Genomic DNA, 6,287 nt, shown 5'->3' with positions numbered 1-6,287 from the left:
TATATATATAACAAACTTTTATACCATTAGGGTTTGTTTGGGGCAGCTGAAGCTTATCCAGCTTTTACTGATAAGTAGTTTATCCTGATAATCTGCTGATGAGTAGCTGATCCGTATAAGTTGTCTGGCTGTTTGGTTTGCGCTTATGGAAAACAGCTGATTCTGAAAAATTGATCATTCTGCCCCTGTTCTGATAAACTGTTTAGCTGTTTGGTTAGTACGTTTTGTAGACAGCTTATTTGCAATTTTTTTTTTTAATTTAATAAATAATCTTGCAACAGAATTTGTTATTTTCTCAATTTTTTTAATTAAATAAATAATCTTTGATTGTTCGGCTGGATGGGTGAGCGCGCACGAGTGTGTGTATGTGTGTGTGTGTACTTATTTGATTAAAAACGAAAAAAACAAATCCTTTTTTAATTTATTTTAATATTTACACGACAAGTACCAAAGTTTTGCCCAATACATAGTTAAAATGGTATAAAGTAATCCAAATTTTTTCAAAGCTAATTTTGCAAAACAACCTTTTTCAAAAGCTAAATGCGCACAAGAGGATTACAATAAAAGTCAGTTGTTAAGGCCACCTATTCTACAAACACCCAACCACCCTACTTGTCTACCAACCAAATCAAGTTCCCACCAACATCAAACAGTTCACAACCAACCCTCCTATTTAGCCTGCAACTTTATCATATCTATACATTCAACCTCCACTCTCTCATATGTTCTTATTATTGTGTTAGTATTGTTTGGGTTGTTCCATAATTCCAAACTTTATCTTCAATGGCTTATCATTATTTTCAAAATATGTCATGACATAGTTGATTGATATTTTTAATTTGATCTTTCATCAATGATGTTTTTGGCTAATCGTATTCACTGAAATGTATGTTATATTCTATCACCAAGTATAAAGTGCATCTTCTACAAAAATAAAAACATTTATCATGTTAATGGAGTTAGAGGTTCCAAATAATTGATTTTAAGCCTTACTAATGGATATGACAGTTGTGTATTCATTTACACAAAAACTGAATATCGCATTCATGTGCTTGTGAACATTATAATATTAAGTTCTTAAAGCACTTCGAATGATATTTTAATCCCCTAAAATATTGAGCCAAGATATTGCATGCGTTAGTCAGCCAGGATAGGGAAGCTAAGGAGATGGTTTTTATCCATGTTAGAGCTCTTCCATGTCATTTTAAGTACATAATTGATCAAACTCATATGATTAATCAGGCTATTGGTTCAACATGATGTTCTACATAATAGACCTCATTTACAAGTATCTAGTGCACCCTAATTTTGTGGTATGTTGTTGAAGAATAATGAGGATTGTATACCATATTCCTTAAGGAACAAAAAGCTATATGGTTATAGTTATAGGAAGAAAATCAAAGGCTAGCTATAGGTGATGGTAATGAAGCTCAAAATTATAATGTGGGACATTTGGAGGTCACCTAAGCAATATATGTATTGAGCCCGCACCTCATGTTGTTCATTACTCTGGCTATACATTTAGATAGTATAATAACATGGCAGTATTCTTCACTTTTCCTTGTTTAATTAACATCAACGGAACAAAATCATATGTGCTATCCTTCTACTGTAAACAATCATATCCTGAAGAGCCAAGCGCAGGCTGCTGAAAAGTGCTACAAAAGCAGGTATGTCAATGAGAAGCACAAATTGTATTGCGCACTTGATATATTTTTAAAATTGATGTGTGAGATCTTAGAAGTACAAAGAAGCTAAATAGCGTCACAAAACTAGGTCTTCGTCTTAAGTTGCATTCGAAAATGCGAGAAGCAAAGTTCAAGATAGATCGAACATGCCCTTACCCGCGTTAAGGTCCTACAAAGGCTTGGCGCCAAACAAGTGCACTTGGAAGCTACAACGAAAGAGACACCGCACCAAATCACATCAGACAACAAAGGATAAGAATACAACAGTTCGCAACACCCCGCCCAACCACCCAAAATCCCACCAATTATCACCAACTAATAAAAAGGAAAAGAAGCCTATTTATTTCAAACTAAAGAATAATAATCCTTAAAAAGAAAAGGTAGAAGAGAAAAAGTAAAACGCGCTCAATGATGCCAGTACAGCTGTAGATCTGAATCAAACCAGGGTCTCGTGATTGTTCTAGATGTCAGTAAAAGAACAATGTCTCTAAAAAACGCACGAAGCAGAATTCCTTCAAACGGGTTCCACGCAGCCTGCTACTTTGATGAGGAAAGAAAGGAGCACAATGGAGTACTAACATTGATAAAGTAGCAACAAGAGATCTGCAATGGTGAGCTAATTGGCTAATATAACAAAACGAATGCCCAAGCTGCGAACTCTCTCCTCCCAAGTGCCAGTAGAGAACCTATCATGCTTCAAACAATAACCTGATCCCCCAACACAACAAAATGCGAGAAGACGGAACCAAAACAATCATTCTAAAAAACAATTGAGCCTAGCCCCGTATGACGTTAAAAACCATTTGCTTCGTGCCAAATAACTAAAATAAGAGTCGAGAGGCTGGAACACTCATTATAAAGTAGCAGAGATGCGTACCCCATGAGGTTGAGGCAGAGGTGGATGCTGAGTTCGATGAAAAGCTCGTACATCTGGAAGAAGAAGCATTTATGCACTAGATCTTCGACAGAGAGGAGGAGTAGTGCGAGCCGTTTCCTATCCCTTGTGCGGCATGTAGGTTTCGACCAAGAGCTTGGGAGAGCTTGGGGAGAGCTTGGGGAGGAAGAAGAAGTTACGGGAGAGTGAAGGGATCCACTGAACCCGACTAAGGAAATAGGGTAGCGCGAGAGGAGTGCGAGAGGGCAAGTGGGTAAAAGGGGCGTTTGAAACGCTGATTGAGAGTTTTTGGGCAGAGCCGAGAGGACGGGGAAGGCGAACATGGGGCAACAGCGTCAAATGCTAAAGGAAACGCCGAATCGCGGGGCGCCCCCTGCGATCCGGCGCCCCGCGGTCCGCGTGCAATATAAATTAGGAAACGCAGTTTTTAAAAACTCCCCTTAAACGCGAGAAACAAAAAGTGAGGCGGCGTTTTCACTTATAAGCTGCCTCAAACGGGCCTTAAGTGGAGTCCGCCACATGAATCTTCTTTTCTCCATTGTGTGTTCTAATATGTGTCATTTTTTCATTTAATTCTAATACATTACAAAATGTCCAAATCTTTCCATGAAAATTTTTTAAATTGGGCACTTAATTAATTGTAATTTGTTAAAGAAGTCAGCTAGAGAGTGTTTAAGGGAAAGAAGCAAATTCGCAAGGAATGGATACGCTTTTAATAAAACCAGAAATTATTTGTGTCATTTAACCTTTTTTGAATTATATCAACTTATTAAAAATGAATATTAAAAAAATTTATGAAAATATTAAATAATATTTATAATCTTAAACTTAAAAATATTTTAATATTAAATGTTAATATTTTCTTTAAATAAATTTTAGAAATTTTGAAGTAAAATGTTAGAAACTAAAATAAAATATTAAAAATTAAGATAAAATATGAGAAACTAAAATGTTAATGTTTTAATAAATTATGATAAATAAATTTTGAGTTTATAAACTATAATTATAAAATGATATAAATTAATATTAAGTTTATAAATTAGCAAGGCATCATCTTCTTGTATATGATAATCTGTTGATGCCACAACTCAAGTCTCTTATTAAATATGGATTGGTGGCCCACTGTAATTGAGTCACAAATGAAACTGCAGGTCGAGTATTTCGCATGAAGATGATAAAGAGGAACATCAACTACAAGTGCAACCAATCCAAACGTAGAAAATATTTTATCAGGACTCTGCGTGTAGAGTTACGTGCGGAATCCAATGAAATCACGTCGCGTGGTGGTGACAGAAAAAAAAATAAGATATGTCCGGCAACACTAGGGAATACTTCTGCCATGTTATTCAAATATTATTGTGTGTTATTCAAGTATTATTGTGTGTTATTCAAATATTATTGATATGTTATTGTGTTATTATATACCGAGAATATTCCAAGAATACAATAACACCTAAATAACATACAATAACACTTGAATACCACGAAACAACACGGGGGGAATATTTCCTTGTGTTATTGGACCGATTTTTTTTTGTACATTCACGTGACGTGATTTCATTAGACTCTACACTATATGTGAAGTCCTGAGTCCTGATGCAATAGTTTTTCATCCGAACTCCTCAATGATATCCTCTCTTTTTTTATTCTTATTGTATTGTCAAACTTTTTCAATAAAGTTTAAATTTAAGTTAAAAATTTTGATATTTGGACCCAGTTACTTTCAATATGGAAGTTTGGTCAAAATTAAGTTATTTTTCATTTTTGTAGTTATTTAAATACAATCCCAAAAATTTTATTTTTTATTTTCGTTCATTATTTTTTTTATTTTTAATTTGTTTTTAATAATTCATTAAATAAATTATTTGAATCTTTATCAATCATTTCATAATTATATTTTATAAGCTCATTATTTATTTATTATAATTAATTAAATATATTAATATTATAATATTTCATATTTTTATTTAAATTTGGGTATTTTACTTTAATTTCTAACATTTTATTTTAAATTTTCTAAAAATTATTTTAAAAAAATATTAACATTTAACATTAAAAACTTTTTAAGTTTAACATTATAAAATATTATTATATATTTTTCTAAATTCTTTTTTTTAATATTTATTTTTAATAAATTAATATAATTCACAAAAGGTTAAATGCAAAATTTTATTTCGTTTAACATTAATTGCAAACAAAATTTTATGTTTTATTAAAAACAAATCCATGCCTTTGCGAATTTGATCCTTTCCCTTAATTTCTCTTTAGCTTGCTTCTTTAATTAATTACTGTTAATTATAAGCCCCTTTTAAAAATTTAGTAATCTTTCTATGTCCACCTCTGCCTTACTTAGCATAAGTCAAATCTAAAACATCTACTCTCCTAGTCAGATCATTAGATGACGATGTTAATGTAACAACACCAGCTAAGACGACACCTCTAATTTTGTTTGCCGCATGAGCTACACCAACCCTATCATGGATATATTCATTTCGCGATTTGTCTTGATGTGTAAAGCCACTTATTCACCTAAGCATCTCAACTTAGCAACACTTAACTTAGTTTTATGTTTCTCTTTCACAAGCCAACATTCTACGCCATAGAGCATCGGAGGTCTCACCACAATCTTATACAATTTTCCTTTCAGCCTAAGCGGTACTTTTCTATCACATAATAGGTTCGAAGCATTCCTCCACTTTAACCAATGTGAATTCTACTAATGGCATGCCCATCTGTATCACCATCATTTGGAATAATATACCAAGATATCTAAAATGTTCACACCTTTTAATAATTTAATCACCTATAGGTACAACTCTTAAGTTTTTCCTGAGCTATTTCTCTGGTCTTATCCACCATCATTTTGAACCAAGGTACATCCTCATGTAAATGTCCAATAATAGCATCCATAAATAAAGCAAAAAAATATGTGCTTAGAGCTGATACCAGATGTAAACCATTTGAAACATGAAAATATTTGGTTAATCCTCCTTTCGTTCGAACACAAGTAACAACTCTAGTATACATATCTATAACGACTTGAATATCATTCATATCAACACATTTCTCTTCTACAACTCTCCAAAGGTTATCTTTGGGTACCTTTTCTTAAGCTTTTTCTAAATCAATAAAAATCATATGTAGATCCTCCTTTCATGATATGAATATGCTAGCATGAATCTAAAGGAAATCAGATGATCAACAACGGAGGAGAACAAGTGAGATCTTGGATAGCAGAACAAATAACTGAACAGTAAAAAGTCAACTTGTTTTACAGCTCAGTCTACTGACGTAACAGGCTGAAGGAATCTTTTTTGTGGAATCTGTCAACCAATGATATTGTCGAGCATCAGACTGCTAGCCAAGGTTTGCATGCCCTAGCCAAACAACTCAATTACCAATAAAAATATTTGATTAACTGACAAGATCGATTGATACCTACACACGACAGACAACCGACACAGCCATCCAATCTCAAGGCTTTGTGCCATCAATCATGCATCGCCTTTTTTTCCTTACCATGTAATTTGAATTTAATCATTTAGATATTTATTGAAATTGCTCTTCTCTTACATGTACTTGTATTCTTTGACCCTTATAAATAGGAGGTCAAGACATCAATAAAGGGATATTTTTGGATCATCTTGAGGAAATTTTGACATTTGAAGGTTCTCTTACATTCCTTAGCTATTCTCTTTCTTTCT

This window comes from Phalaenopsis equestris, unplaced genomic scaffold (assembly GCF_001263595.1).
Source record: "Phalaenopsis equestris unplaced genomic scaffold, ASM126359v1 Scaffold228098, whole genome shotgun sequence".
NCBI classification, from domain to species: domain Eukaryota; kingdom Viridiplantae; phylum Streptophyta; class Magnoliopsida; order Asparagales; family Orchidaceae; genus Phalaenopsis; species Phalaenopsis equestris.
The sequence above is the reverse complement of the archived record's forward strand: the minus strand, read 5'-3'. Positions refer to the sequence as shown.